Source organism: Gorilla gorilla, chromosome 2, assembly GCF_029281585.2.
Source record: "Gorilla gorilla gorilla isolate KB3781 chromosome 2, NHGRI_mGorGor1-v2.1_pri, whole genome shotgun sequence".
Taxonomy (NCBI): Eukaryota; Metazoa; Chordata; class Mammalia; order Primates; family Hominidae; genus Gorilla; species Gorilla gorilla.
The window spans coordinates 9,991,032-10,000,000 of NC_086017.1; the positions used below are offsets into that span (position 1 = coordinate 9,991,032).

Below are 8,969 nucleotides of genomic sequence, written 5' to 3' on the forward strand. Positions count from 1 at the left end.
AGAAAGAAGGAGCTATATACTTAAGAGTACTCTGTTCATCTGGCCAAAATGGAGTTCTGAGTCCCTTGCTCAGCTGATGTTTACCCAGAAGATGGTAAACTCCTGAGACCAACTTCGCTTTGTTGTTCTCTTGTGGTTCCTTGACCTTGGAAATGTTTTTCTACAGGCAGAGTATTTTCCCCTGTTGTAATTTTATTTAATATTCTATCTTTGTTTCTACTTTAGAAAACATGCCACGTGAATAATGATGCCTCAGGCAAAAGAAAATCACTCCAGCAGTACAATTTAAACTTAGGACAAATCCTGCCCTCACTTGCATTCACAATTTGCCAAGGCAGTTGGTAAGAACTGTGCCCACACACAAATTGACAGAATCGAGGCCCCAAGGTTAGCGATGATTAAAATTTAAAAGTCCATTTATTCATTTTCAAAATATTTTATTCGATTGCTTCTGAGGCAGAATCATGAGTTGCCTTCGCTTTTGCTGCTCCCAGTGGTGGCATCCAACTCTGAGGATAGCTCATCCAACTCTGAGGGTAGGTCTGAGGGGAGCTGAATATCCTCATTGTTCAATGAGCTAGATGAAAACAAAACGAGGCTGTAAGGTCAATCTCACAGCCTTAGTGGAGTAAAAATTAGAAGTCAATAATTCTCTTACCAACAAAGAGGACTTGCATTCAACAGGATTTTTAAAAGTGGTATCCTGTAAAAATTTTGGAAAATACCACCATAATGGAAAAAAAATAAAGTGGCATATAAATCAAATGTAGTGCTAAAAATTATAATTTTTCCATATGAATTTTGGAATCCTAAAATATTTTTATGTGTTTGTGGATTCATAAGGCATCAGAACTGGCTTTTTGCACTGAATATGAGTACAGAAGGCTTTCCTCTCCAATAGTGAATTAATAAAGGATAAGCAGGAAAAACGTTATGAAAGGATGTGGTAACATTATAGACTCTGTATTAGGGCAAAAATTGTGAGAATAGTAGAAGATCTGTAAATTTATGTATGCACAATTTGACAGCGGATGGTCGTAGCATATTTTGTAAATTCAATAGCAAGCCCCACCACGCCCTTAAATGAAGGAAAGCAAGAAGACAATTTTTAATACGTACATGGCACCACACCCCTCTAACACGCAGCAATGGGAGAAAAGCAGATTGGCGACCTGTGTGTGCAATATGAACCGAGTGAAACCATCGGGGAGGGGGTGGGGGGCGTTTCTTTTAAATGTCGCTTTTGCAGATAAACAAGCAGGGATCCTCCCTCTTTTGACCAGAGATGTTGAAAAGCACGACCAAAGTTTTCGGCTTGGTCTCTTGCTTTCCACAATGAGATAAAGTCTTAAGCCTGTAACTCTCCCTGTCCCACGGGAGTGTGCAAAGGGAGGGAAAATAAGCGGCGTGGGTGAGGGGTGGCGGCGCAGAATCGAGGAAGGGAGGAGAGGCGAGAGCCAGCCTCCGGCAGGAGGGCGTAGATCCCGGTGCAAGCCACAACAGGTCCAGTCTTCCCGCGGCCAGAGAGCCAGCGGCGGGAGGGGACAGGCGGGACCTCCGCGGACAGCCCCGGGTGCGGAGCAGCGGACGGCGGCCGGCGAGAAGCCCCCTCGGATGCGTCCAGAGCTCACTGGACCCTGCGCGTCCCCGTCCCAGCTCCCAGCCAGCCTGGGGGAGAAGGCGCCCGAGGGGGGGTGCCGGACAGATCGCGTGCCGGAGGCGACTCAGGTGTGTCAGGGGCGGGGGTCCGTGTGCGCCTCTAGTGCCAGCCCTGGGGGGTCTCCCACGGAGGAAGGGCTAAAGGTGTGCTCCCGGGAGGAGGGGTCCGCTCGCCATGGAAAGGACACGGTGCGCAGTCAGGGTCCCTTTCTGAAGTGGGGGTGGTCCGAGGTCCCTCGGCCTTCACCCGGGAAGAGACGCCCCCTTTTCACGCCCCGCCCCCGGGTGGCCGAGGCTGGATTCGGAGCGCTCGGGGGCAGCGGACGGAGTACACCGGGTGCCCGAACCCGCCGGGTCCCCGAACCCGCCGGGTCCCACTCACTGCCGCTGGCCGCCGGTAGGTTGACCCTCTCATTTCCAGCCTCTCCCGCCCCATCCCTCGCTGCTCTCTGAGGAGGGTTCCAGATCCCCCTGTAGGTTTCCGTCCTCTCTCGGGGGGGGTCCGAGGTCTCGCTGGTTTGGGGGTCAGTCCCGGCCTCTGTCTCCCACCGCGCCCCTCGCTCCCCAGGACACCGCCCCGTGTGTGGGGCTCAGACCCTCCCAATCCACTGCCCCTGTGTGGCTCCTACTCTCAGGCGAGGATTCTAGATCCCGGGGGGGGGGGGGGTTCCGAAAATGCCGCCAGCCTGGAGGGGGGAATCCATGGACCGTGGGGTTGTGGGGTTGGGGAGCACGAAAAGCCAGAGAGGGGCTAGAGCTCCACCTCCCCAGACCGCCGAGGGGGCGAGAGGGCAGGCCGGGGGCCGTGGTTGCCATGGCTCCTGGTAGCGGAGCCCGGGGAGCTGGAGATGCCAGTCACGGATGGTCCCTTCTTCCTCTTTGTGCCTCTCTCTTTCTCTCGCTTTCTTTTTTTTTTTTTTTTTTTTTTTGGCGTGTGAGTGTGCGTGGGGAGGCAGCACGGAGAAAGTGATTAATTTGGGGAGCAGGGATTGGAGCCGGGAGGCTGGGGAAAGCCAGCCCCTCCGTTCCCACCCTCCGGGCTCGCTGCGAGCCACAGTGTCTCGGCCAGGGGCAGGGCCGGGGAATTCCCGCGAAAAACCACGGGCCGGAGGAGCAGCAGCCGCGCGGGCCCAGGTACCCCCGCCCCAGACGGCGAGCAGGGTCGAGCGCAGGTGGGCTTTTGGGCGGTTGGGCGGGAAGGCGGGCAGGGGAAGCGGTGGGAGGCCAGCGGCGGAGGGCAGGTGTGTGCGTCGGCAGGGCTGGGGGCCCGGCAGAGAGGGAGCCCCAGGTTCAGCCCCTCCTCGAAGGGCGCCGGGGTCCAGTCCCGCTCGTGGGAGCCGCGGAGCAGCCCCAGAGCCAGCAAGCGGCTGCCCGGACAGGCGCGTGCGCGAGGGCGCGCTCCCGCGGGAACGCGCCGTGGGTGGCGAGACTTGCGCGTGCGCGTGGTGATGGGTAACTGGTGGGCCGCCTGGGCTCGCTCTAGGCGGAGGCTCCCGGGACGCCCACGTGGCTTCGAATTCCAGCTCCACCATCACTGTGATGTGTCACTTTGGACTAGGCATTTGACTACGTGCCTCAGTTTCCCTTTCTCAATAATACGGAGATTATCGATACCCTCTATACTGGGTTGTTGCAAGACTGGAATGAGATGACACAAGTAATTTAACACCATAAATTTTTAAATTTAACACCATATGCATATTTGATGCATAATAAGCACTCAAAAGTTATTGTCGTTGATGTCATTACTGTTAGTTAATCCTCAGTTTAATTACATATGGTGCATTTTCATTTCTCTGCATTTTCATTGAAGTAAAAATTCTGCGTTTTCTAATTTTGGAGAATAATGTTAATTAAAATATGAATATTGGTACTGCACAGTCCAACTCCTACGAAGCTCTGGCTTGCAGCAGATTGGAAGAGAGAAACTGATCAACTGCTGATGAAGTTGGCTTTTCAGTATATTGATGGAGAGAGAAGCTTAGAAAGCTCTTTGGGGAAACTTTTGGTGACAAGAAAATAAAAAGTTTATCCCACAGTTTTTCTTTTGTAAATCTTTGTGTTTTCTCTTTCACCTGCAGATGTTGCAGTTGGGTTTGTCTTAATTTCAGTCTCTTGGCTTTCATAATTTAACGTGGTTACAGAGCCTATGTATACCCTGGCTTTCCATTTTATGGCCTTAAGTGCTGCAGTGGATTTACCTTTAGTAATGGCAGAACGTAGTGTATAATCATTCCTTGCAAGCTCCTGAATATTGTGAGCAAATCAATGGAGACGGATAGTTATTACTGGATGGGCGTGAGTACTGGCTATGGCAACTCATTAAAATCTCTTTCAGGGTATGTTTGTACCCACTTCACTGCAGCACAAGACTATGATGATGAATATATGTTTCCCAGATTGTCATCTGTTGCATGTAGACTTACGGATCCTTTTCTTTAAAGAAACGGCTGTAGATGTTTATTGATTCCTCATGGTTATATAGGTCCTCCAACCTATCTGCTGATAAGTACACTGTACACTTCATGGGCCTAGCTGTAGGTCTAAGAGGAGTTGGTTTTGCACATACTATACTTATTGCATTTAAGTTAATTCGTCTCATTACATGAATTGGTTTTAAATAAATTTTTAAAATCGTTTGATTATTAAAATATAGGCATTTCTTGGTGAACTTGAGGCAAGTAAAGCCTGACAGATGTCACCATCACAAAGATCCTTAGTGACCTTTACAAAATAGAGCTCACCCAGGAAAACATTTGCTAGATAGAAACCTGATTTTATAGTTGCTTCTGAAATCTTTGAAGATAGGAGGTTATTTGCCCCAAAATTGCTTTGTTGAAATAATTCAGCCTGATTCGCTTTTATAGAAAAATAAGGGTAATGATCAAGACTGATTTAAGATTCTTGTATTTTTAACCGATAAAGGAAAATTAAGTAATAGTTGGGGAACTACTGGTGTCAGATTTGAAGGAATGATTGTCAGGAAATACTGAGAGTATTACTTCAGGTAGCAGTGTTTGGCTTTGCAAGACAACCCTCTCATCCTCACTGTGAATATGTCATCTTTAAAAGGTACCTTGAGGAATTAGTGTGACAGCTTCTCTGAAATTCATGTGATCATTTACATATTGTTTCCCAGGAGCTTTGGCATTAAATGTTTCATTTATTGGAAATTATTTTGCCCTTTGATTTATGACAGCCAACAGTGCAATAGAGTCTAATGTATTTTAGAAACAATAAAATTAGCTTTTCACCATTTTCTATTTTCCCTAAAAATCTAGCAGCAATGCACTTGGAATGCTTAAGTTAGTCCAGAGACAAATGGTAAGAGTAGGAAAACATGACAGATTGGGAGGTGTTGAGTTCTGAATTTGGGGACCTAATTGAAACGCAAAGGTATAATCAAGAGAATGAACTTGTCTCTGTACTGAGGTTGTTTTCAGTGATGTACTGTATTATCTGATTCAGTCAACGTTCCTTGTTATTTTTTCAAACCAAGATTGAGAATACTATATTTTCAATTATGAACATTTTGATTACAGTTTCATTCTGACTAATTCAGTCAGAAGAGAATGCAATTATTATGGTGATTTACATACAATATGCTAAGTTAACACAGCTAATGAGTAAAAGCATAATATTCTATTTGTTCCTGGAAAAATATTGTGCTAAGCATTCTTTCAAAGAAAGATTACATTATTCGCTATCATTTTATGTCTACCTACAAGTAGAATTGGCATTGAGCCTTTTTCTCTGCTATTAAAGTGAAATCTCTTATATTTTGGTGATCACATGCCTTTCCTCTCACCCCTTGGGGGAGACTGGAAACAATTCTCAATTTAATTAGATATGCTGCTTTCTTTTTTCTGTACATCTTTATCTGAGGAAAGATTGTATTTTCTAATTTGGGAGGCTGCTTAACACCTTAAACATTACTAATTACTGCAGTTTATTTTATGTGTGTCGCAACAGTGTAGTTAGTTAATTATAGCTTTCTCATTAGCACCACGTAGAGAATAATGAATTAACACATCCCTTTGATCAAAAGGGATTTAAGTTTATCTTCTGAGAATAAAAGTGTTATTGTGTTACTGAAAGTCACTATAATTTTCCCAAGAAACAAATTGGTTGGAATTCTGTATCACTGGGTTAGGAAGCTCAACGAATGAGTTGGATTGATCACAAAGTAGAGTAGAGCTGTGGTTGCTTGGCAACCTGACATTATTCTGCCATTTCTGGTATATTTATCCAGTAAACTAGAAAATTCTGTTTTGTTAACGAATGTTTTAAGTCAGTGCACAAATAGACCATAACTAATTGAGATTTTATGTGTTGTGGGTAAAAAACGATCCTGCTTACCTTCTCATTGTGTTTAGATAATAAAAATACAAAGGGACATATTCTGTTTTCAATTTTAAGGCTTTTCCCTGAAATGTTGACTTCACTTTCACATAATTTATTCCTAGTGGAAGAATACAACTTGTGTATCTCTTTGGAAGTTAAATTATTAGGAGTGTGTGTGAGTGTATATGTGTATGTGTGTATGTGTGTGTGTGTGTGTGTGATGCTTATACACATAATTTCAATAAGAATCACAACTAGAGTTTGAGGTGAGATGAATTCTCAAAATTCATAGTTTGCTAATTGAACTGACAATCTGGTAAATTTAGGGTGGGTATAAATATCTGAATCAAATGATGCTGGCAGATGATGATAAGAATAATAAATGCATTGAACTTGGTCAATATATATTTATATTTTATGCTTTGACCAGGGTTTCTTCTCCTGGTAGTCTTACAACATTCTCCCTTCTAATGTTTGTTTGCATCTTATTTCCCCTATAGTTGTGGAAGTAGGAGCTCTGTTGCCCATCTTCTGATTCACCTCTTCCTAACTCCGGGGACTACAATTGTGCCATTTTACTATACAACCTATGAATTTTAGTGTGCATCACAATTTCTTTCTCAGACTGTAAACTCCTTGAGGGTATACATTTCCTTTTATGCATCTCATAAACTCTTAAAGTGTCTGGCACAGCAGGAAGCAAACTGTTGTGGTGGTTACGTGCACTGGCTACAAAAGTCAGGCTGCCAGGGTTCAAAATCTAAGTCTGTCAGCTTGCAGGTGTGTGGCATTGGCTTAGTCATTTTGACCTCTGTAAGACAGTTTCTTCTTTAGAAATGGGGAAATAGCCATACTTAGCTCACATGTCACATGTGTTCTTGTGGACATTGTATGGGGCAATCTATGAAGACAGCTTAGTAGCACGGTTTTTTATTGTAGTGATAATTATCCTTGTATATCATGTTCAGTATGTGAATGAACAAAGATAGAGGGACAGAGCGTGTGTGTGTGTGTATCCCTGTGTATGTGAATAACTGTGAGCCATGATCAATGGTGGTGTCAAATGGCAAACTGTTGATTCCTACATTAATTATATGCACATATACCAATAATGATTGCTTCACATATTTAAAAGGTTTTCTCAATAGTTGTTCTTAGGCTTGGCTGAAATGAGAATCATCTGGAGAGTTCTGTAAAGCTACGAACCCAAATCAATTCAAGTACAGTCTCTGTGGATGTTGACTAGAAATCTGGATTTTTGAAAACTTCTAGTGCGATTCTAACAAACCCTAACGTACCAATATTGGTTAAGAACCATCACCTTAGATTTGCATACGTCGTCCACAAGATTGTGCTGGGCTAAGGCATTGGTTCACAGTTACCTTGGTGTCATGACATGTGGCTGAAAGAGAAAAAATGCTCTGGCAAACTTCTGAGGTTTTTCTTACTAATCTTCTTGGTTAAATAGCACTGTATTCGTTGAAGATCTCAAATGTGCTTTTCATTTACTGTGTATAATTTCGTTTTTCAACCAAATGTCTCTGAGAAGATGGTAGGAAAGAAGTAATTATCCTGATTTTGCAGATGAATGGAGTGAGCTACACTGAAATTAAATGATTTGACTAGATTCATACATTTAGAACAGACCCAGATAACAAGATTCCTGTGACTTTGGGGTTTTGAATATTTCTCTGTTTTGCCTGCAGACTTCCAATGAGGTAGGGAGAGTTATTGTTTTTGGACTAAAGTACTGTGTAAGAAAAAGCTTTAAAAATGAGACTTTCATCCTTTTTTTGGTTATAATTGTGCAGTGTAAAGAAAAACATATTTTTATTTTCTTTCTAAGAAGAGGCACCATAGTCTATATAGGAGCCAAACCAATGTCCCTTGGACTTTGAACACAGCTTGTATAAATATTTCATTTGGCCCAAAGAATGTTTAAGACAAATTTCAGCCAACATTTAAATACTGGAGATTTCATGTAAAATTCCTATTTCTGGCTTATCTTAAAAGGATTGATGTTCTCACAGTATTGGACCTGAATGCCCAAGTGGCAGAATGCCACAGGTTAGAACCCAGTGGTTTGTCCCCTTGATGTTCTTGAAAGACATATCTTCGCTGGGTAAAACACGGCTTCCTCTCACCTTCACTTTGTTTCTTTCTTTTATATAGATCATACTCCAAAGAGGTAATTAAGGGACCTTAAAGACGGGCCCACATGTCTTTGGATGGGATTAGGGGAAGCCCACGAGGGCTGCTGAAGCACATCTGGAGCTGTTACTGCCCCTTGTCCTGAAGGGATAATGGGAAGATGAAGTTCCTGGAAGGAGGTCGGAGCAGTAGCTCTGGGAGAGGGCTGTCACGTGGGACCTATGGCTTTTGGTAGAGGAACATAACTACTGTCAAATCACAAGACAGTGCTCTGCTTCTACCCCAAGATTTCCAGTTGCTTCTTCAGCAAGGCAGTAAAGAGGGCAAGGGAGCCTATTGTAGTGGTTTGTGGAGGTCAGTTCTCCCAGAGAAGAGCAAGATGGAGGAAGGCAGAAAAGGGATCTGAATCTGGGAAGTACATGAGGAATACCTAGCACATCTTGAAGGCTTTACATTTGTGGAATGTGAGTAGTGGAGAAGGGGAAAGCTAGAATTGACAAAAACAGTACAAAATGGGGAATCATTAAGTTTGTATTCAGGAGAATCTTCACCACATTTTCTTTGTCATTCCTTTCTTCTCCTTTCTTTCATTGCCCGAAGTGGGCATGCTCATATTCAGTGGTGTGTTTCAGCTGGGACTCCTAAACTTCAAAACAAATTTGTCCATTTCATTGCATTATCTATGCTTTCTAAGATGAGAGCTGACATAGCAGAGAGAATAAGGTAAAAGATGTATTCCAGCTTCTATGGTAACGGGTTGGCATTTTTAGCAGAGGTTCCTCCCTAACAAAAGCTTTTGCTGTAAGTGGTGATTT

The 8,969-nt window shown here is 43.8% G+C and overlaps 1 protein-coding gene across 11 annotated transcripts in view; it reads left to right on the forward strand.

Annotated features, from left to right (window-relative positions):
- The first annotated feature begins 1,264 nt into the window (after positions 1 to 1,264).
- The window catches only part of CHL1 (cell adhesion molecule L1 like), a 209,574-nt gene continuing 201,869 nt past the window's right edge, over positions 1,265 to 8,969 (forward strand). For 3 of the 11 annotated variants that reach the window (XM_055380956.2, XM_055380959.2, XM_055380957.2), the window contains exon 1: positions 1,459 to 1,728. The gene's annotated coding sequence lies outside the window, so the exon portion shown is untranslated. Of the gene's footprint in view, positions 1,729 to 1,768; positions 2,057 to 2,582; positions 2,832 to 8,969 lie in introns of those variants that run through there. The other 8 variants (XM_004033505.5, XM_031009568.3, XM_055380955.2 and 5 more) reach the window with 6 other exon arrangements.